The following is a 22,728-nucleotide window of genomic DNA, read 5'->3' on the forward strand; positions in this document are numbered from 1 at the left end:
GGGTGCTAGGGAAGAAAAGAAAGGGAAAGCGGTTTTCTTCAAGACGAAGTGGAGCCCGGATAATTGAACGAAGGTTGGGACAGAACTCCAAAATAACAGATCCTTTCCTACTAGTTTGCTGTTCCGGTTGGGAAAGCAAGAAATGGGATAATCATTTCCAGTCAATTTCTCCTAGTTTTCCTTCTGGAATTCCAGTCAGAAAATCAATGAAATAGGATTTGGATCAGAAAATCAGGAGAAGAAAAGCAACTGAACCATAGATCCTGCTTTGGCCAACCCTCAATTACCAAGTTCTTACTATCTAACTTAGCTTTTTTCCATCTGTCTAACCTTTGTCTATGAAACCTCGAATGCCTCTATACAGTGACGAAAATAGGGTTGTACCTGTAATAACATCCCTTGATAGCAGTATTCTAGCTAATGGTTCACGTGGGATTCCTTGCTACTCCCTCTGTAAAGAAATATAAGAGCGTTTATATTACTAGTCTAGTGATCTAAACGTTCTTATAAAAGTTTACATAGGAGTACTTCCTATAGCTCTTCTTGTCTACTATCGATAAAGGGACAAAAAATATACTTATCCCTTTTCAAACGCCACCGGAATACAAGTCGCCGGCCGGGTGGGTGCGCGCGAGGCTGGGCGAGACCCGTCCAGGTCCAGCGGGCATCAGTCAGATCGCGCATCCCGTAGCTTCTTCCCAAGTTGCAAGACCATGGTGCGGGCGCCCTCGCCTTCTTCTCTTCTCTACGCTCCCCTGCTCGTCGTGACCGCGCTGGTCGGGCAGTACCCGACGGGCTCGCTGCGGGTGGCGACGGCGCAGACCGTGGCGGCGCCGGTGCCCGTGCGCGTCGGGGTGATCATGGACTGGTCGACCAAGGCGTCGTCGGCGGTGTCGCTGAGGCGGCGGACCGGCATTCAGATGGCGGTGGAGGACTACTACGCGGCGCACCCGGAGTCGGCCGCGCGGGTGGAGCTCCGCTTCAGCGACTCCAAAGGGGAGGTCGTCGGCGCCGCCTCCGCCGGTAAGCACCCTCCCTCGTCCCTCCCCTGCCGCAGCCGCACACACATGTTCGACCTATCTAGCTCCATGCTTCTCTAATCATAAGCTCTTTCGCTTCATGCATGCTGAAATGAATCTTGCTTCTCTAATCAAGCTCTTAATTACGCCGCGATAACACTTGAGATCGCACGCTCGTCTCGACCACCATCTTCCGTCTTGAGTTTTCCAATACTGCTCTAGATAGGCTCATCCGTTTGATCGTTTCATTCCCAGCATGGTAGGTAGGCACGCAATAATTGCGCATTCGCTTAGCGGTTTCTTTTTCTTACGAAAAGATTTTAGCATGCATGTTTCGTCTTGGTCACCTAGCCAGTTCACTGATTAGTGGCTGCCGATACATACGTACTGTACTGTACTGTACGGGGGGGTTCGAATCGTCTGTATCACTCACTCGATCTGTTGTCTTGTGCGGTGCGCGCTGCCTCCCACATGGCCTAGAACTGTCGTATTGCCCAGTCTCTGAAAACCGCCATTTTGTCGCCTCGCCAAGACGAGAACGACGGGACCGCCTTACCAAAAATGCTAGACACACAGACTAGAGCAACGGGACTTCACGGATCAGCTGATTCGTCCTTTTTGAATTAGGCTAAATAATTCCTCATCTCCTCCTAATTAACCGGCCCCCTGATTTTAACTAGTGGGACTGGGCGCCAAGCACCCGTAAAGCTCAGTTGATGTACACGTCTGCAGCATGTCTGTTACTTGATCGGTATCCTAGCCAGACACCTACAGCTTCTTGCTCCAGCTCTGTTATTGTGGGGGTTGATCTTCATCGTGGGGGCTGCGGGATAAGCTTTGTTATTGTGGAGAGTCGAGACACCTACAGCTTCTTCCTCCAGCTCCATGCCATTGCCATGCATGCACGTCGCCTTCTCCACCGCGTGCACGTGCTAGCCCGCGAGCTGGTCAAGCTAGCTACTACTACTAGTAGCGTACTCACGGTGAGTCCATCATATCGATCGGGACCGATAGATTGGTTTAGCTTAGCCCCGTACCCCGAGTAGCACCAAATGTTAGCGTGGGCACGACAACGTACGACAGAGATGCCTCTCAGATCTTACTATACCACTATCCATTCCAACTCTTTGATTGCACCCTCATGCATCGGATCCAAGTTTCAACTGGTGTGACAGCAATCATGTGGACGCATGTGCATCATCCAACGAGTCACCAGAGTGGAATGCTAGCTCCAGTCGTCCAGTATTTAATGCTGAAAATCTCTCTACGCTAACTCTACTTGTCATGGCCACTCATCATCTCTTCATCATCGTCGCTCATCAGTTGATACACCTTTGCTTCGCCACGTGCTTTTTTTAGAAAAGGAGGAATGCCCCGGGCCTCTGCATCGGGATGATGCATACGGCCATATTATTAATTATTAACACGAGATCTTACAAAGTCGTACAACAGTAAGACCAAAACCACCGTCTAAGCAAAATCTGTCGCTACTCCTATCCAGTTGATGAAGGGGCGCTGATAGTCTGGGCCTAATACCAAACAGACTTTGCAGTCAAACCTAACATCTAAGACCTGAGGTCCCAACCAGGACGCCTGCCGGGTATGGGCACCCACCAGTCCGGCGTGCTCCTCAACCAGGACGCCATTCCGGGTATGAGGCCGCCGCAGCTACCTACCACCAATCCATCTTCAGAGCTGTACTGCTGCATCGACCTTGCCCGGTCTAGCTGCCGCTAACGCCACCATGATACTAGACAGCGTCGACCTCCTGCGCGTGTCCATCACCACACATCTGACGCCAAGTCTCCGCTGCTCCATGCCGCCAAGAGCCGCCGCCATGAATATGTAGAAAGAAACACCGCTCCACCGAAGAAGCCATCCGCTGGTCCCTCGAGTCCGAGTGCATCTCCAAGAATGTCGCCCCCAGGGGGTAACGACACATGAATGCCGCCGTCATCCGATCAACTGATCTAGGGTTTCCCCCGGAGGTATTGGGTGGGTTTGGGATTTGTACCTCGATGATTCCTTCATGAAGGAAACGATGATAAGGGCATCGTCATCACCGGCTCCGACCAACGGCCGAGGACCAAGTTTTCACTCGGATCCGTCCCAAGACATCCACCCGACAACCTGTGCACTGTCTCGACCGCCTTCAAAGCCCCAGATCTAGCCGCCTAGATCCGGCGACCAACCGCAACAGCAGTGCCACCGTAGGAGCCCTGGCACACCGGCCACTGCCTGAATGCGCCACCACTGGAGCCTGGGAGGAGGACTCCTACTCCACTCGCCAAACCGCGAGAGCCGCCGAGATCGATCCCGTACGCTCATCACCGTCTCTGATCTGAACCAATCCGCGGCAAAATCACGAGATCGGCGATGCAGATCCGCCTTGGATAGGGATAGCACCACGCCATGCCGTTGCGGGAAGCCCGAGCTTCACCCGCCGCCACCTTTCAGGGCCGCCGCCCCGGGAAACAGCCGCCGCCGACAGGCCGAGCCCCCAGCCACCGCGACCAAGGTCGCCATGCTCGCGAGCCCATCGAACGGTCGGCGCCACCAGCTCTTCCTTGGAGCCGCCGCTCCGGCTCCCCCGCCCAGCACCACGCTGTCGCCTTGCGCCGTCGCCTAAGGCACCGCGGCGACGCAGATCGGGGGAGAGCGCCCCCGCGCCATGGGTGACCCGCCTCACCTCATCTGGCACGGGAGGGAAGAGAGCCTCCGCTGCCGCCATCAGCCGCCTGGGGCTTTGCCCGGCGACCTCCTCTGGCGGCGGCGGAGGGAAGGGGAAGGATGGACGTGCCTGGCGACGGCGGCTAGGGTTTTCACCCGAGCCGCCCTAGCGGGAGGGCGACGAGGGCGTAGGGTCCTCGCTCAAAAAACAATCTTGTGGCTCCCAAAGCATGCAGTCCAAGCTTTTTTTTCGATAAAGGGTGGATTTTATTAACTCAAAATGAAGCATCAAGTGAATACAAACACAATGAGCCCACACCCGACCTCTGCATAGCTAGGATGCACACAGCCAACACCAACACACACACACGAAAATCACACCGGCAACTAGCAAAGTCAAACATTACCGAAGCTATGCCTTAGTGGACTAAAAAAAGAAAAAGAATACTCCGAAGCGATCAAATCAGTGATCAACAAACTACGGCAGCAACCATATCCGCACCAATCTAGCAGTGTAGTCCAAGCTAGCAGCATCTTTTCTCAAAATTGGATCTTCATCATTTCATTCAGCTAACAGTGTACTCCATTCGTGCTCGAAAGGAAGGCATATAAGTTTTGTTTGAAGTCGAACAGTGCAAAGTTTAATTTGACCAAAATTGTAGTAAAAGCTCTCAACAACTACAATACTAGATAGGTATTCCTCCGTCCGGAAATACTTGTCGGAGAAATGGATTAAAATGGGTGTATCTGGAACTAAAATACGTCTAGGTACACTCTCTTCTCCGACAAGTATTTTTGGACGGAGGGAGTATAATATAAAAATATATTAGATTGCGTATTAATATTTCCATTTTTTTGTATTTGTTCAGAGTTTTGTATATTAAAAAACTATAAGCCTTTTAAAACGTAGTTGAATATTGTTTCACACTGATAGATTAAATGTTCTTTTGTTGTTGACAAAAACACATAAAATGTTAATTTGCCCTCAATCTGACTCATTTTTTATCGCTCTTTCGGGCCTGATACTCTGCTTGTGTTGTGTTGTTGTTGCAGCGTTGGACCTGATAAAAAATGACCAGGTGCAGGCCATCATCGGGCCCAAGACATCGGCGGAGGCGGAGTTCGTCGCCCATCTCGGCAGCCGCGCCCACGTCCCCGTGCTCTCCTACTCTGCCACCTCCCCGTCTCTCTCCCCGGCGCAGACGCCGTACTTCGTGCGCACCGCCGCCAACGACTCCTTCCAGGCCACCCCCGTCGCTGCCGTCCTCGCAAGCTTCGGGTGGCGCGCCGTGACCGTCCTGCACGAGGACTCCCCGTACGGCGCCGGCATCCTCCCGGCGCTCGCCGACGCGCTCCAGAGCGTAGATGGCGCGGCGATCGTGGACCGCGTGGCTGTGCCGAGCGGCGCGGACGAAGACGCCCTCGACGCGCTGCTCTACCGCCTCAGGGCGATGCCAACGCGCGTGTTCGTCGTGCACGCGACGCATGACCTCGCCGTGCGGCTCTTCCGGCGGGCGAGTAAGGCCGGGATGATGTCCGGCGGCTACGCCTGGGTTGCCGCCGACGGCGTCGGCAGCTTCCTGGACAGGTTCGACCCCGAGGACCTCGACTTCATGCAGGGCGTCGTCAGCCTCCGGCCTCACGTGAAGTACACGAAGCAAGTCAAGAACTTCTCTGCGCGGTTCAGGGCAAGGTTCCGGAGGAAGAACCCGGCCTCCGACGATGACCTCCTCAACGACGCGACCGTGATCAGGCTCTGGTCGTACGACACGGCCTGGGCGATCGCCGCGGCGGCTGAGGTGGCCAGCGTACCCGGACCGGCATTCCGCACACCGCAGAGTAGCACGGCGCGCCCAGACCTGGACCGTCTCGGCGTGTCGGCCACCGGAGAAGCGCTTCTCAGGGCGGTGCTAAACACGACTTTCGACGGGATGGCAGGCAGGTTCAAGCTGGTAGACGGGCAGCTGCAGGTGGCGGCGTACGAGATCGTGAACATTATCGGGAACGGTGCCATGACGGTGGGGTACTGGACGCCGGAGTCCGGCATCTCGCGCGACCTTAAAGTCAGCAGCGGCAAGGCTGCACGGCAGTTGAAACCCATCCTCTGGCCGGGCGAGATGCTGTCCCCGCCTAGAGGCTGGACGGCGTCGCAGAACGAGCGGGTGCTCAATGTCGCTGTGCCGGTGAAGCACGGGTTCAAGCAGTTCGTGGACGTCTTCTCAGAGAACTCGACGACGCCGAAGATCACCGGGTACTGCATCGACGTGTTCGACGCGGTGATGAAGAATCTTCCCTACCCGGTAAGCTACCGCTACGTGCCTTACAACGACAGCTCGGAGTCGTACGAGATGCTGGTGGACCAGGTGAGCGAGGGGAAGGCGGACATGGCGGTGGGGGACGTGACGATCAGAGCGAGCAGGATGGACAAGGTGGACTTCACGGTGCCGTTCACGGAGTCCGGGTGGGCAATGGTGGTGGCGACACGGCCGGACACGAGCGCCAGCATGTGGATCTTTCTACAGCCACTGACCACCAGCCTCTGGCTCACCAGCCTCGCCTTCTTTTGCTTCACCGGCTTCGTGGTGTGGGTCATCGAGCACCGCATCAACCCGGAGTTCCGAGGCACGCCGTCGCAGCAGTTCGGCCTCATCTTCTACTTCGGCTTCTCCACCCTCGTCTTCGCACACAGTAGGCATCTTGATAACCATCTCATCATCTCAATTCTGCGGACTTCTTGAAGAACTCTGCATAATCAACCTTGATGTTGTTTTTACAGAGGAGAAGCTGGAGAGCAACCTGTCGAGATTTGTGGTGATCATATGGGTGTTCGTGGTGCTGATCCTGACGTCGAGCTACACGGCGAGCCTGACGTCGATGCTGAGTTGCTGACGGTCCAGCAGCTCCGGCCGACGGTGACGGACGTGAAGGAGCTCCAGAGGCGCGGCCAATACATCGGGTACCAGGAGGGCACCTTCATCGAGCCCATGCTCAAGAAAATGGGCTTCGACGATCGGAGGATGAAGAAGTACAGCACGGTGGAGCAGTACGCGGTGGCGCTGTCCAAGGGTTCGGCGAACGGCGGCGTGGACGCGGTGTTCGACGAGATGCCGTACCTGAAGACGTTCCTCTCGCAGCACTGCGACGGATACATGCAGGTGGGGCCCATCTACAAGACGGACGGCTTCGGGTTCGTGTTCCCGAGGGGGTCGCCCATGGCGGGGGACGTGTCGCGGGAGATCCTGAAGCTGGCGGAGGGGGACAAGATGGCGCACATCGAGAAGGCGTGGTTCGGCGAGCCCGGCGCATGCCAGAACGCGCTGGACGGCATCGGCGGCGGCGGCGGCTCGTCGAACCTTAGCTTCTGGAGCTTCGGCGGGCTGTTCCTCATCACCGGCGTCGTATCCACCCTGATGCTGCTGCTCTACCTCGCCATCTTCGCGTACCGTGAGCGCGAGGAGCTCCGGGAGGCGGAGGCGAAGGCTGAGGCCGAGGCCGGCTCCGGGAGCGTGTCGGTGCGGAGGCTGCGCGCGTGGCCGCAGCACTTCGACAGGAAGGACCTCAAGTCCCCCACCTTCAAGACGTGGAACGACGGGTCCCCCAGGAACGGCAACGACTCTGCGGGCAGGACGCCAAGATGGAACGGCGGCGCCGGCGACGCGAGCATGCCGCCGAGGGACAGTGGGGAGGAGCATCAACATGCCATGGAAGCGACCAGCCCGCTGAGCGTGTACATCAGCTCCGAGATGAACGCCGGCTCTTCGCCGGAGGGGACGCCGGCGTCGAAGATCAGTGAGTCGTTCGAGCAGAGGATCGAGGGGGCAGCAGCCGCCGTGGAGGAGACAATGCCAACGGCCTCTCAGTTGCAGCAGTAGATTCTAGTAGTACTAGTTTAATTTTGTAGTAGTAGAACGCATTTGCAGAGGAATGCTAGTACAGGAGTTTCGTATAGCCTTGTGGCACTAATTGTATTTTAGCCATAAAATTATTCGAGTGGACACTTATAGGAAACTCAAAAGAAAACAGTTCATCGATAGGGAAACGTTTCCCTCTGGACGACCGGCCGAGCGCTCGGCTGGTCGCCCCTGGCCGAATGCTACAACCACCTGGAGGGGAAGCTACAACCAGCGTTGAGGGAAGCTATAACGCGCAACCAACGACATGCTTTTTTGCTACAACCGAATTCGCTTTGTGCTACTTCTGACTTTCTTTTTTGCTACAACCGTGGCTGACCGCAGGCGGCAAGCATGGTGACCGTGGGCGGTGAGGACAGGATCGCGGATGTTTGCTACGTGCTACAACCGGCGTTGCAATTTGCTACTACCGGCATCCAATCCGGCTGCAACCGGCATCGTGGTTTGCTACATCGCAAAACGATATTCTGATTTTTGCTACAATCAGCATCATGTTTTGGTACAAACATACTGCAAAATGCTACAACCGGCAGATGCTACAATGGGTACTGGTATAAGATAGAAGGACGAGAACGAAGATGCTACAATGGTGGAGGGAAAATGCTACAACCATGTACACAGATTGATACGAGTAAATAAGCATTGTAATGCGACGATGGGGTGGATGCTGGGACGACGAGCGGCTGCCTGAGGACGAGGATGGCGACGCGGCGGTAGCTTCAAGGTTGTAGACGAGGTTTTTCGCGCTGGAACCGGCGAGGATCTGTGCTACAAGCTCCATGGAGCAATTTCTTTTTAGAATCGCGGGGATAGGATTTGCGAGGGCGGCGACCGCCGGCGGCCGGCGGCGAGCCCGGGTGTGCTGCGGTGCTTCGAGCCCGATCGCCTGGCGGCGGATTACGGTGGAGGTCAATGGCGCTCGCTGCAGCCTGTCCTCTTCGCGGCGGTTGCAATTTCTGCAGGAGAACGATTGAGGAGAACGACGAAGCAGCGACCACATCTGACGGCCAGCTGATGTTGCATCTTACGGTCGCGCGGTGACCGACCCAAATTTGGGCCGGTGCCCGTCGGAACAAAGACGATGAGACCAAGCCCAACCTACACTGCAGGCGGACGTAGAAGGCAAGACATCCCAATCAACTGACGTAGAAGGCAAGACATCCCAATCAACTGCCAAGTGAGTAAGAAGTTTTCAAATGCATGAAGGGCGTCATCACCGGCTCCGGCCACCGACCGAAGACAAGGTCTTCACTCGGATCTGCCCCCCTAAAGGTTTTGGTTCCCTATAACCAAGGACAACCATTTTTCAATCAGCACCCTAAAGGTTTTGTTTTCTTACAAATAAGGACGAAATTTGAACAAGTCAGGGGAATTTTCACTAGAAATTTTGGCAGCATAACGCTTCATCGGATAGAAATGCACCCAGAGACATTATATATCACATATTTATAGTTGAGAGTACAAATACAACAACTTGCTTGTGCCCTTTGCCTCATCCTATACCATCCACCATTACCATTACCAGGATTGCTGATATCTAAGAGCTATTACCTTCCTACATATCTACTCCAATGCATCCATCCTATCAACACAACAGTTCTCAAAAGAACTACAGTAACTAATCTTGACGAACAACAACAGCAAGTCCATCCATCATCATGGCGGCCTCAGGTTCACCATCCCGACGCCCACCTCCTTCTCTTCTTCAGTCACACCACAAGCTAAGGAGAGCCAGCCACCATCAGCAGCAACCAAAAACCATACGACATGCTAAGATTTACAACATCATTCGTCTCCGAGCCCTCGCCCTCCTGCGGTTGTGGCTCCAGGCCCCTACCTAGGCAAAGAGACAAAGAGAGAACAAGATCATCAATTAATTAATCAGCGGCCAGTTACCAGCTCTCCGCACCACAATGGCAAGCAAGCATATCTTACAGAGTCAACACTACAACAAAACACAACCAAACAACTACAGGAAGAAGCTAGCCCAGTCCAAGTTCCTCAATCAGCTTTGCTTGCTTTGTTTTTCTAACCCCCTATTGTTCTCGGCATTCCAGGAAAAAGCTGGAGCCACAAGAAGCCTACTCTTCTCGGTGCTACAGGAAGCTACATCTAAATGATTATGATCCAGCAAACTAAAGATAAAAAACTACAATTTTTATCAGATTTCAAATCAAGCTTCTGCCATAGAAAGTTGACACATTTTGTGCGTCCAGTTTAGTCCACCAAGCAGAGGAGCCGCAACTAAACAGTGTCTATCCAGTAGCAATTGTAGGTGATAATAACAGTGAGCTAGTTCTCTCCCAGAAAAAAAATGTGAGCTAGATCAAGTGCAAAGTGGAACACCGCAAAACAGCCTACGTAGCTAGTGCATGGCCATCAACATGATCCAGAGAGATATCACCCAAACTAGCCTCATCCAGAACCTCAACATGATCCAGAGATATCACCCAAACTAGCCTACACAAATTACAGAATTTCTCATACTTCTGCACAAGCACGAACCTAGATAGAAGTCGAGTGGCATCAATCAAGCAGCAAACCGAGCCCCGGGATATACCTCACCCAACTCAGCCCTGCCCTGGTAATCTACAAACCAGGCAGGCAGGCAGCCCAGCCCAACCCAGCCCTGACCGAGCTGCTTATTATTCTGTAACATACATACATACACAGTACAAGAAGAACCATTTATGAGTGCAAGCCGAGAAGGAGATGAACCTTGTGCTAGGCGGCGTTGTCCACGTCAAAGTCAGACTCGACGATGTCCTCCTCGTCAGCTTGGGCATGAGGCAAGAGATCCCAATTAACTGCCCAATTTCATACAGCAAAAAAACATTCAGTTTTCTCGTTACATCAAGCAAGAAAATGAGGCAGTAAAGACACTTGCAAACCATTAAATTTAACTATACACACATATCAGAAATCGTAAGCGGATTGCACAATAGTGTCGTAAGATAGGAAAAGGGCTTCCGATCAAACCAACAAACACCATCAAATAAATGATTAAGCTAGCAAGGTAATATCCATTCCGAAGCCCACATTTGTTAGCCAACAAAAAGAAATCCTACAACACTGGCTCCATATCAAGGAGAAGACCACAAAATTAAGAAAGATTAACTTTCACATGAAATTCAGCTAACCTGAGAATTTCCATAATGCTAATTATTCTAGCCACTTGTAAATGCTAAGTAGGCATTGGCATTTTACACATGAAAATAAAGTCACTAGACATGAGGTTTTGATCTCTCCAGAATGAACTTGCCCTCTACGTTCTGGAGAAGACAGCATTCCTCATCATCTCAGAATCCAATACACGTTTCACAGCACCTCACTAGACATGCCTTGGTAAAAAGGGATCTAAATCAAATGTTATCTATTCTAGTACTACCTCCGCTGCTAAATATATGACATTTTGGCAGTTCAAATTGAATTGCCAAAACGTCATATATTTAGGAACGGAGGTAGTACACATTAGCAACTAGAAACAACCATGTTGCAGTACGCCAGCTCGAGGACTCACCTTTAATGTTTGTGCCCATCACCGTGGACAGCTGAACGAAGATGATAAGACCAAGCCCAACACTGTCCGCGGACGCAGAAGGCAAGACATCCCAATCAACTGCCCAATTTCATACAACAAAAAAGTTCAGTTTTTTCTCATTACACCCAACAAGAAAATGAGGTAGAAAAGACACAAGCAAACCATTAAATTTATACACAGAGAGCCTAAAAATCGTAAGTGGATGCTAGTAATCATGTTGTTCAGAAAAGAGACTAGCTATGTATGATCAGTATTGACAAATAACTGAGCAGCGTCCCTTAGATGTTATTTGACCATGCGATCATTTCCGCATGAGTCATTACAGGTCTGTAACTGTAAATTGGCTCATCACGGTTGTCAAAATCAAAACACCAAGTGTTAACGGCCATTTTTGCGTGACATGTGCATGTATGTAAGAGCCACTCATTCCCTGGGAGAGAGAACTCGGAGGGCAAACAAGAGGAGCGAACTCAGGTTACAACGAGATGACGTTGCTTCAAGGAAACAAGTCCACTAGGAACTGATCCTACTCAAAGATTGATCATCGCAATGACCGGATGACGCAACACAAACAAAACGCAAGTTCAGCCAGATGACAAATCACACAAAATTCAGAACAAATGTGACCCTATAATTCAAATGGATGACATGCCTAGATTCAACAGTCCCTTGCAGATTGTTCGAAAGAGATGGCCTCGAACCCTCTGATAAGGATTACATGTGCACACAATATAAAGGTTATCATATTCAATCATTTGGGGAAAGGATCCTCATATTCAATCAACTTCTAAAAAATGAAACAAATCAAATAGGGAAGAGGAAATAGGTGAAACAAACCAAGATAGACTTCTAGCTTGGAATCCTCTGATAAAGGATTGCAGTTTTGCATAGTATAATCACAGTAAATAATTTGGGGAAAGGATCCTCATGTCCATTAAAAATTTTTAGCAGTGTGCGAGAAGGATATGGGTGTGATTCTGCGATAAAACAACGCATTTTGTGTTTTTGTCCATCGTGCCAACTCTATTTTGTTGCAGCACGTATGAACATTATTCCATTGGTTCCACAAATGCAAGCCACAAGAGCAAGGCACTCCCCAAACATTACATATGGTATCCATCAAGGAAAAGCCCACAAAATTAGATGCTAATCTGAGAATTACCATAATGCTAATGTCATTGCTAACTAGGCATTGACATTTTTCACATGAAAATAAATTCACTAGACATGAGGTACTGATCTCTCCAGAATGAACTTGCCCTCTATGTTCCGGAGAAGACAACATTCCTCCTCATCTAAGAATCTAACACACGTTGCACCACACCTCACTAGACATGCCTTGGTAAAAAGGGCTCTAAATCAAATACTCCCTCCGTCCCATAATATAACAGTGTTTTTTACACTACACTAGTGTAAAAACCGCTCTTATATTATGGGACGGAGGGAGTACCATCTAGTCTAGTACACGGTAGCAACTAGAAACAACCATGTTGCAGTACCCCAGCTCGACGACTCACCTTTATTGTTTGTGCCCGTCAGCCATCGCTGGTGGGGAATTGAAGAAAGACGATGAGACCAAGCCCAACCTACACTGCAGGCGGATGTAGAAGGCAAGACATCCCAATCAACTGCCCAATTTCATACAACAACAAAGTTCAGTTTTTTCGCATTACATCCAGCAAGAAAATGAGGCAGGAAAGGCAGTTGCAAACCATTAAATTTATCTATCAGAAAAATCATAAGTGGATGCTAGTAATCATGTTGTTCAGAAATGAGACTAGCTATGTATGACTAGTATTGTAGCATAGAAGCTCTTTTCGGTACAAGAAACATGCTGATAATGTATAGTAGCAGACCAGAACCATATTTGAGTAAGGAAAAACATGACAATCTCCACTAGGAGAACAAGCTAAACTTGCTAGCATACATACATGATCAGAGCAACAGCCACATCACACAAATAACCTACGTGAGGCAATAGTGCAGATCACAATAAACATATCCTTGCTAAAGAAAACCTGAATAAATCAGTTGCTACTGTAGCGAACTCAGCACGGCAAGCAGCCAAGTAGTGTAGCACACTAGCTAGCACGGCAAGCAGGCAGTAATGAAGAGTACAACAAGCAGTAAGCAGCACCTAGTAGCGAGCTGAGCACGACAAACAGACAAGTAGTGTAGCACACTAGCACCCGCAACACACACCACTTTCCACACAAGCATGCAAGAAAATGGAAAGAGAACACCAACCACGTGCTACTCGGTACATACCTCAACTCATGAAAAAAGATCCAGCTCACCACTTGGCCATCTTCATCAGAAACTCTAGCCATGCAATCTGTCTACACATCATAGCTTTGAATAGTGAGTTGCAGTTCAAAATATTCTAACATATTCATAGGCAGTTCACATTGTCGTCGCAGAGCAAGGGGAAGAAGAGATTCGGGAGGACTCACCTTTAATGTTTTGCAGCGACGGCACGGTGGAGAGCTAGGCGAAGATGACGAGCCCAACCTACACGGCCGGTGGAGTGCATGAGGCAAGACATTCCAAATCAACTGCCCAGTTTCATACAGCAAAAAAGTTTAGTTTTTTCTCATTACATTCATGAGGCAGAAAAGACACTTGTAAACCATTAAATTTATATATACACACAGATCAGAAAAATCATGTGGATTGCATAGTGTCGAGTAAGATAGCATCGGGAACCAACAAACACCAGCAAATAAATGATTAAGCCAGCAAGGCAATAGCCATTCCAAAACTCACATCTGTTAGTGAACAAAAACAAATCCTACTACACTAGCTCCATATCAAGGAAAAGCACACAAAATTGAGAAAGATTAACGTTCACATGAAATCCAGCTAATCTGAGAATTTCCATAATGCTAATTATTCTAGTCACTTGTCAAGTAGGCATTGACATTTTTCACATGAAAATAAAGTCACTAGACATGAAGTTATGATCTCTCCAGAATGAACTTGCCCTCTATGTTCTGGAGAAGACAATATTCCTCGTCATCTAAGAATCCAATACACGTTGGAAAACCTCACTAGACATGCATTGCTAAAAGGGGCTTTAATCAAATATCATCTAGTCTAGTAACCTTTCATTGTTTTTGCCCACCGAAGTAGAGAGCTGAACGAAGACGATGAGACCAAGCCCAACCTACACTGCCGCCGGATGTAGAAGTCAAGACATCCCGACCAACTGCCCAATTTCATACAACAAGAAGTTCAGTTTTTTCTCATTATATCCAACAAGAAAATGAGGTAGAAAAGACGCAAGCAAACAATTAAATTTATCTATACATGCAGATCATAAAAATCATAAGTGGATGCTAGCAGCCATGTTGTTTAGAAATGAGACTAGCTATGTATGATTAGTATTGTATCATAGAAGCTCATTTCAGTGCAAGAAACATGCTTACATTGTACAGTAGCAGACCATGACCATGTTTGAGTAATGAAATGAACATGACAACCTCCACAGGGGGGAAAAGCTAAGCTTGCTAGCATAAAATACATGATCAGAGCAACAACAACATTATACAAATAATCTAGGTGAGGCAATAGTGCAGATCACAATAAAAATATCCATGTTGCTTGACTTGTCAAGACTTAAAAGCTCCTAACACACATATGCTTGGTCATTGACAAATAACTCAGCAGAGAGCCTGCATGTGTATGATTGAAACTAGTAAGTAGTAGTGCCTGGTGGGCATTAGAGGCTACAACAAACGAGAACAGGGCCCTTCCGTAGCTACAGGGAAATTGACTAGCCAGCAGGAATCCCACCCATACTTAACTATGCATATATTATATCCCCGTACAACAAAACCTTAATAGCCATGGCCCGATGACCACATGACCAGAGTAGGGGGAAGAAGAGAAGGCGAGAGGTCTCACCTTTAATGTTTGTAGCCGTCGGTGATGGTGGTGAGCTGGACGAAGACGACGAGATTGAGCCGAATCAATCAAATAAAATGCATCGACATAAAAACACATCAATGTACTCAAAAAAATGTGCAGGTAATAGAACATGAAAAGGTGGTTTAAAGCTCATGAATGGCATCAAATAATAAACGGAATTTTGTAAACATGTCAAAGATTCAGTGTCTAGCAAAATAGTTCACATCATTCGCCACCCTAGGCTGCAGAAGATTGATAAATTTGCAAGTTGAATAAAAGAAGAGACAAATAGAGCACGTTAGTCCATGCATCAGATAATAAGCGGGGATTATTAGTCCTCATAGAATTCCTTACAGGTCCATGCATTTCTTCCCACACTGATGCCTTCCCACACTAGTCTCAAACAGAGCACACATAATTTTCCACTGAGTGTAGGATACCAGTTCATCACAAAACCAGCGGGAAGAGTCAAAAGAATTAAAAAATGAGTTTTTTAAAATCACAGTTATATCAGCCTGAAGCGGATAAAACAAGTGATATCTTGCGCCCACTGAAGCAGTGTTGTTCCTCAGCGTCCAATCGCACCACAAGAAATTTCGTGCTGGATAACGAGAGGAACATTTCATTTCTGCTTCCAATGTCAGGTAAGTTTACAAGCATGAATATTATTAAGAGAAGAAGATCAAAACAAACACAACAATCAATACGAAGCTAGATTTGGAAGATAACTCAGTCCCTTAGATGTTCTTTGACCATGCGATCATTTCCGCAGGAGTCATTACAGGTCTGTAACTATAACATTGGCTCATCATGGTTGTCAAAATCAAGTGCCAACGGGCATTTTTGCATGACATGTTCAAGTATGTAAGAGCCACCGGTTCCCTAGGAGAGAGAACTCGGAAGGCAACCAAGAGGAGGAAACTCAGGCAAAAAGACAATTAGAAGAAAAATGGATGAACGAAGGTGCACTCGCATGAGGGATCAGAAGGAAATTATAGGTGGTTATCAGTCACTGGACATCAGAAATACGGACCAACTTTTCTTCATCACATCCCACAAAGATCCACTTTTAGAAACAAAAAACAAAAGAAAAAAAAGAAATTTGGCAAAGTGATGATCAGAGACTTAAATACTAAGAATCAGATCATCGCTCATATTGTTGCAGTATTGTCTCATCCTTTGATATAGATAGAGCCATCACACTAGCCAAGAGAAGTGGGGAGGAGTTGTTCATGATCTATTAATCATTTCCTGGGTGTTTGGATCAATTGCTGCCTAGAGGTGCCACAATCTGAGTTCTTATATTCAGAATGTTAGGAGGTATGCTAACTACTGGTGGATCGTTTATCATTGTGCTCCAACTTGCACTTTACCCCAAATGAATAAAGAGTTGTTGAATTTCCTGGAAAATAATATCAAGTAAAAATAAAATAAATACTTCCTTGAATTTCTTGTGCATTTTTTATCTATGTTTTAAGTTCTGTTGAAGGCAAATAAGATAGCAATCCAAAACTGACAATAGATTGAACATGAGTTATTTTCTTCAGATATCTCGTGCCGTTATTTAACTCATATCTCATACTCCCTCCGTTCCGATTTACTCGTCGTGGTTTTAGTTCAAATTCTAAAACCACGACGAGTAAATCGGAACGGAGGGAGTAGGAACAAGAGACAAAGCTAATCACAACACACAATCTATGAGTTATTGGGCCTCTTCCGCAAATCAGAGATACTTGCGAGAGAATAATTTAACTCGGCAAAGATGATACATAAACGCTTAGTAACAAGAAGAAGCTCAAAAGGAAAGACAAAGGCAAACTGTGACTGATCCTCAAAATGAAGAAATCATAGTGCACAAACTACGAATGTTTGGGAAACAAGCCTAACAAATTTATCATCAGTTTCATTGCAAACAAACATACAGGAAAGACAACAAAATAAAAATAGATACAAAGATAAAATTGGGATATTAATAAGGCTCAGACATCCAAGGAAGGAATTAGCAGCATTAGTTCTCAAGCCTGGCTGGGCGAAAGCTCTTAGGCAGCAACTGCAAATGTTTAGAGAAACAAGCCTTAATTGTATCATCATTGCCATATCATTTCCGCAGATGATAAAATCATATTAACTAGCCACTAACCACTGGTTAGTGTAATCGTAATAACCAGCTCTGTAAACCAACAGAAACATGGTATCAGGTTCCTATCAACATGTGAAACACAGACGTTGCATCTTCGATCAGTTTGTATCTAAGAGAGACATGGCAAAAGACAGACCTAATCGGTTTTAATAAACCTCAGAAAGCCGGAAAAAAAACGACATTTCAAATCTGATGGTAATTCCAACATAAAGCTAATCATCATAGGCTCGAATTGCATTTTAGATCTAATTTGGGCAACAGGATTGGCCAACAATCATTGAGCTAAAGAACTCAAAGGAAGGTGTATCATCAGAATATAAATTCTTTCTCATTCACAGGTAAATAAGCAATGCTAGAAGGTGTCCTAAGATTGTTTCAAGGTTTCATCCACTAATACTGACCAAATCAACAACAAAAATTTATCTTTGGTGGACTAAGATGTGACGATGACACATCTTGTAGATACGAAGAAATGAGCAAATGATCAATAACAGCCAACAGAGATTGTATGAAGATACAGAGTTGCTCAGTGATGGCAATATTTAATTGGTTCGATTCTCCCAGCGATGCCATCAATGCTTTCAGAAGAGGGAGCTTATTATCCTCGTCGCAACTACGTCCCCGAAACAAAATCAAACACAAAAGACACAAGAATGATCCGGAGAAAAGAACAATGAATGAGAGATAAAAATATCATGTATCAAATGGCTCGGTTTAGCGGGATAGTCGGCATACAAATCAACTCCTGAGAGAACCTGTAATTTGGTCTGTTGAGCTTGAATATTTGCAAATCGCCAGTTCATCAATGCAATCATCAAAGGAAATGAGCAGCCTGGAACGAAAATCGAACCAACTGCAAGACATGACTAACAGAGCACAAATCTGACCATTATAGGGAGAGATTATGTACAGTAATATATGAAATCATCATCTACCAAGTAAGATTCAGAAATCAGAAGTATGTTGATCAGCACAGATACAACGAAGCAGACGCTAAGACTGGGGCGACAAATATGAAATCATCATCTTCAAACTGGTTTGGAAAATCATAATCACAATCGAAGTTTAAATTGATTTGAAGAACCAATACCCCCTTGCAATCAGACTGAATCTAGAAAATCAGTGAACTGATCACAACGACCATAGAAGACTAGCAAATGGTACAAGCTTCGCATATGAGAATGTAAATTTTCTAACTGATAATATGCCCCGTGCTCAGCAATTAAGATACATGATCCTTAGTTACTAAAAAAACTCATTCCAAACACAAGAATAGAAGAAAGTTGTATGTAAAGTAAGCCACATCCTAATTCCATAGAACAAGCAGTTACTGGGAAAATTTCGAGAGGAACCCAATCCTATCACATCCTACGCCCGGTTTTATATTTCTAAATAAAGTTACAAAGAGCCAACAACTCTGTATTAATTCAACTTCTATATGTCAAGCCACTACTTTCCTTCCAAGCCATAGAAGATCCGGCTACTTGTTAACTAAAAAGTAGCATGCGGATGCACTGCTCAGGGAGCCCATTTAGCAGAGGCACAACGTGAGGATTGTTCTGGGAGATAGTGGAAAAGGCAGAAAAGGCACCGGCTACTGTAGACTGCGAATCCAGGCGTTCACAACCGTCAGATCGACATAATTAACAGTTGTGATTGTATGTTAAGAGAAGGAGTTTGAAATTTCAAAACTGGTACACTATATAAGAAATCTCAAAAGCAAACGGATAGCAGCTCGGTAAGAATGTAGCGATTGATAATCACACCTGGAAGATCATATTTATTGAATTGTCTCATCACTGCTCAAATCGAAGCAAATAAAAAATTCAACAGATTTATTACTCGAATGGAAATTTATTGTCCATTAGTTTAGTTTAATCATAGGTCAAACAAAATAGTACTCCCTTTGGAAAGTAATAAAAGACCTTTTAGATCACTATTTAATGATCTAAAGTCTTATATTACTGTACAGAGGTAGTATGTAATAAGAAGACTCAGAATATGGGTGGTGATATAGCAGGATGGTCGGCAAGGCAAATAAATGCCAGTTACGATGAACAAGACCAAATATCAATCTTCATCGTCCTGTAAGGAATCCACACCTTATTAATGTAAGGTTGTACATGTAAAATGCACAAAAAAAAGACAAACAACTAAATTGTTTGATTCTCCTGAAAAGGGTGAGGATGAAAAGTCATCAGATAGGAGCGGAAGACTATTATTGTTCAAGAAATCACAATTTGATCATATGAACTATGCACTTGTGATCATCATTCAACCTGGGCAAACCACTAATTCAAGAGACAAACAAAAAGAAGCTAACAGGAAAAAATGGGAGGATTGCATGAATCATGATGGCCTCGGAAGGAAGGCAATAGGTTATGTAATCATTAGTGATTTCATCAAGGAAGGTTCACACTAATCAGCATCACGCAACCACGAAACACATAAAAAACTGCAGATGAAGAAGTGGGCAAGATCATTGGCCTCATGAAGTAAATCGGTAAGAAGGTGTTTGTAACTTGCTATGGTTAAACCAGATAGGTAAATCAGTAACTAGCTTGTCTGGGAGGTTTAACTATCGAAGGACATTCATCCTCGAGGTTTTGAGGGTAAAAGGATCAAGATTTACTGCAGTTGCTTCACAACTGCATACTTGGTCCATAAATGAAGATCGGGATGGTGCACTCACATGGAGTGTCCACTTGAGCTCATATTGGGCAGGGATTAGTCATTTGGACATATGAAGATGATGTAAAAAGCTCATGCCAAATGGACAAGCCAAAATAGCACTTGCTTCACAAACATCTTCTCTGGACAGAAACTTGAAATAATTATGGTGGTCAAATGGAACAATGAAATGATGCCAAAATGGGTGGAGATATGTTTTATGGGCATAAGAATTATCTGGTAATTTATCAGGAGTTTTGAAGCAATATAAAATATACTTGCTTCACAACCTGAAAATATTGCCAGAAACAAAGATTTGCTCCTGTGCTCACATAGATAATTGGATGGGCTGCAAATGGGTGGAGGGGGTTAATATGAGCACATTAAGGAGTGTGCAAAAGTTCAAATCATTTGGGTACTCCTAGCTAGTACTTCCTTCACAAAGCCTTCTGTCTGACAGAAACTTTGAAAATTCACTGACGAAGATTGGTTAGGCAAATACAGTTAAACTTGTGCATGGGGAAATTATTTGGACAGATAAACATGCCCAAAAAGGTTTGGAGTCAATAGGAGAAATATAAATGACACTTCCTTCACAAAGTGCCATTCAGGGCAGAATAGGAAATGAATTATTGAAGGATTATTTTTGAACATGGCAATGAAAAGTTTTTCCATATTTGATCAAGATATGACCCAACAATTTATGAGAATTATTTGGGAATTTTTGGAGTGAGGGAAATATAGGTTGCTTCACAACCTAGGGCAATTTGAATTATTCCTTTAATAGAAAATGAATTATTCCCAACAAAAAGAATATTGGGATTTAGGCTAGGATGGAAATGACATGATCTAGGGAAAGTTGGGAAAGGCAAGCCACTCTGGAAGCAAAGAAGAGGGCATATTCTTCAGTTTTCAGACCACAAAGCCACGAAAAAAGAAAACTCAGGCAAAAACCTCGGAAAAACAAAAGAAAAAGAAAGGGCCAAAAATCAGACTGTCACAGGCCAGGAGCGAGGCACATTGGGCCCAGTTCATGCCTGGAACCGGGACCAAAAGGGCAAGACGAACCGGGACCAATGCCCCACGATGGCCCGGCCGGCCCCCTGGCCTTACGAACCGGGACCTATGCCCCCATGGGTCCCGGTTCTGGGCTGAACCAAGACTAATGGGCTGGTCCGGCCTAAACCAAAGCCCTGTTATCTACTAGTAGTGGGTTAACATTTGAGAGAACACTCACCCGTGAACTGAACTGAAAAAATACATAATTAGTTCAACAAGCATGCATAAACAAACACCTCCCAAAATCCCACGACTATATGACAGATGGAAAGCAAAGGGCAACCCAACCCCATAGCAAGCACATTACGACAGGATAATCCATCACAGAAACCCCAAATCCCAGCACCCCCACCCAAGTACTCGCCCATACTAACAGTTGTACGTCCTCAAAACCAAACACAGAGGAAAAAGGAGAGAAAGCAACAGAGGCAAAATCTCGCCAAGAAAATGCAAAGGTCGCCGAAGAAAATGCAGCAGCAGCAGGAGGAAGCAGCGAACCACCCAGGAGGGAACGCCGGCTACCACGAAGACGTTCTTCCTCCACGGACTCCTCACGCGCGGTGGCGGCATCGTCCAATAATTTTCGTTTGTCAAGCAGTTCCAGCAGCCGAACAACGTCGTCATGGCGCCACACCATGATGGACATACACACCATGCACGCACGCACGTAGATCCAAACTGACACCAGTGGCTCTCAGTTCATCGGGCATAGCCCACCTAGGTAAGGACATCCCTAATTCCCTATACGCTCCTGTTGCGCCTACCCCGTTCGTCGCAAGCATGCCAACAGACGCGTGTTCAGCGAGTCTCCCTGAGTTTACTGATTGGATTCTATGGTTGTAGTACAAGTATCGGCTGCCTGGCGGGTCTTTGGCGGGTTGCCGCCTTGTCCGCCAAAAGTGAAGCGGCGTGAGGCGGGCTGCCTGCTGTGTCCGCTAAAAACGCAGCCTCCCCTTCCGTGTTTGGCGGGCAGCCGCAGCCTGCTCCGCTTGCAAATTCCACCGCGTGACCCTATCCTGTCCGGCCCCGTCTGTTTGGGATAAAACGGACAAACCGGGCGGTTCGGCGCGCGGGAGCAAACGGACTTTTGTCTGTTTTGTGTCCGCTTTCGACCCATCCGTGGCCCAAGTTTGCGCCGCTTTTGGGGCGAAACGGACAACGCGTGGACGGGCGGGACGCGCACGCTTGTCCACCCCTGGCCCGCATGTCAGTGACACAAAGCAAAAAACCCCGTGGCCTCTTTGGCGCCATTCCCCCCAAACCCTCCCACGTCCCGCCCGTCCCACTCCCTCCCCCGTCCATGGCCGACGCCCAGCAGAACTCCGGCGGGCTGGCCGCCGACCCGCCCGGTATGGCCAAGAAGAAGAAGGGCAAGGCACCAAGGAAGTCGCGGTCGGAGTGCACGCCGGAGGAGATCGCCATGTTGGACGCGGAATCGGCGAAGAGAAGGGGCTGGAGGGCGTTCACCAAGACCAACATTGCTCCGGCCAACAGAGTCGCCGAGCGCGCTGCGATTGAGGCGCGCGGCACAAGGCCGAGGTCGAGGAGAAGGAGGCCATCGTCAGCAAAGCGCACGCCCTTCTCATGGTTGGCATTTGTCGTCCGCCCTGTTTCTCTGGACAGGCCGTCGGTCCGGCGAGCACAGGGTCGTCGGTTGCCCGGCCTCCGCACTGCCAGTCACCGACGTCGCGGACCACGCCCTTGTTGCCCGGCTTTCCTCCGCCAAGGCACGACGGCCAGACCCGTTTCGGGGGGTTGCCGGACGTGAGCGTGATCGCGCCGTCCACACCACGCCCCTCGGCTGTCATC

General features: G+C 47.6%; 9 non-coding genes and 8 pseudogenes across 9 annotated transcripts; 1 reads left to right on the forward strand and 16 right to left on the reverse strand.

Moving 5' to 3' along the window:
• Window positions 1-647: 647 nt before the first annotated feature.
• LOC119321712 lies at window positions 648-7,743 on the forward strand (annotated as a pseudogene).
• A 3,657-nt stretch (window positions 7,744-11,400) lies between these two features.
• Window positions 11,401-11,500, reverse strand: LOC119326931 (annotated as a pseudogene).
• A 321-nt stretch (window positions 11,501-11,821) lies between these two features.
• On the reverse strand, window positions 11,822-11,921 carry LOC119327000. The gene has a single exon (XR_005158337.1). It is a non-coding gene; the product is annotated as a small nucleolar RNA Z103 (small nucleolar RNA).
• Window positions 11,922-11,982: 61 nt separating this feature from the next.
• LOC119326998 lies at window positions 11,983-12,076 on the reverse strand (annotated as a pseudogene).
• A 3,129-nt stretch (window positions 12,077-15,205) lies between these two features.
• Window positions 15,206-15,287, reverse strand: LOC119327039. The gene has a single exon (XR_005158367.1). It is a non-coding gene; the product is annotated as a small nucleolar RNA R16 (small nucleolar RNA).
• A 486-nt stretch (window positions 15,288-15,773) lies between these two features.
• On the reverse strand, window positions 15,774-15,869 carry LOC119326927 (annotated as a pseudogene).
• Window positions 15,870-16,162: 293 nt separating this feature from the next.
• LOC119327014 lies at window positions 16,163-16,236 on the reverse strand (annotated as a pseudogene).
• Window positions 16,237-16,597: 361 nt separating this feature from the next.
• On the reverse strand, window positions 16,598-16,782 carry LOC119327128 (annotated as a pseudogene).
• Window positions 16,783-17,025: 243 nt separating this feature from the next.
• On the reverse strand, window positions 17,026-17,146 carry LOC119326906. Its single transcript, XR_005158264.1, has one exon. It is a non-coding gene; the product is annotated as a small nucleolar RNA SNORD14 (small nucleolar RNA).
• Window positions 17,147-17,197: 51 nt separating this feature from the next.
• On the reverse strand, window positions 17,198-17,323 carry LOC119327146 (annotated as a pseudogene).
• Window positions 17,324-17,338: 15 nt separating this feature from the next.
• LOC119327126 lies at window positions 17,339-17,419 on the reverse strand. Its single transcript, XR_005158406.1, has one exon. It is a non-coding gene; the product is annotated as a small nucleolar RNA snoR77Y (small nucleolar RNA).
• A 73-nt stretch (window positions 17,420-17,492) lies between these two features.
• LOC119327116 lies at window positions 17,493-17,588 on the reverse strand. The gene has a single exon (XR_005158399.1). It is a non-coding gene; the product is annotated as a small nucleolar RNA snoR31/Z110/Z27 (small nucleolar RNA).
• Window positions 17,589-17,712: 124 nt separating this feature from the next.
• LOC119326916 lies at window positions 17,713-17,808 on the reverse strand. Its single transcript, XR_005158272.1, has one exon. It is a non-coding gene; the product is annotated as a small nucleolar RNA R30/Z108 (small nucleolar RNA).
• Window positions 17,809-17,893: 85 nt separating this feature from the next.
• On the reverse strand, window positions 17,894-17,989 carry LOC119327121 (annotated as a pseudogene).
• Window positions 17,990-18,139: 150 nt separating this feature from the next.
• On the reverse strand, window positions 18,140-18,220 carry LOC119327141. Its single transcript, XR_005158419.1, has one exon. It is a non-coding gene; the product is annotated as a small nucleolar RNA U31b (small nucleolar RNA).
• A 960-nt stretch (window positions 18,221-19,180) lies between these two features.
• On the reverse strand, window positions 19,181-19,276 carry LOC119327096. Its single transcript, XR_005158380.1, has one exon. It is a non-coding gene; the product is annotated as a small nucleolar RNA Z43 (small nucleolar RNA).
• A 103-nt stretch (window positions 19,277-19,379) lies between these two features.
• On the reverse strand, window positions 19,380-19,473 carry LOC119327044. Its single transcript, XR_005158372.1, has one exon. It is a non-coding gene; the product is annotated as a small nucleolar RNA snR60/Z15/Z230/Z193/J17 (small nucleolar RNA).
• Window positions 19,474-22,728: the final 3,255 nt, after the last annotated feature.

The sequence above is a fragment of the Triticum dicoccoides genome, chromosome 6B (assembly GCF_002162155.2).
Source record: "Triticum dicoccoides isolate Atlit2015 ecotype Zavitan chromosome 6B, WEW_v2.0, whole genome shotgun sequence".
In the NCBI taxonomy this organism is placed as follows: Eukaryota; Viridiplantae; Streptophyta; class Magnoliopsida; order Poales; family Poaceae; genus Triticum; species Triticum dicoccoides.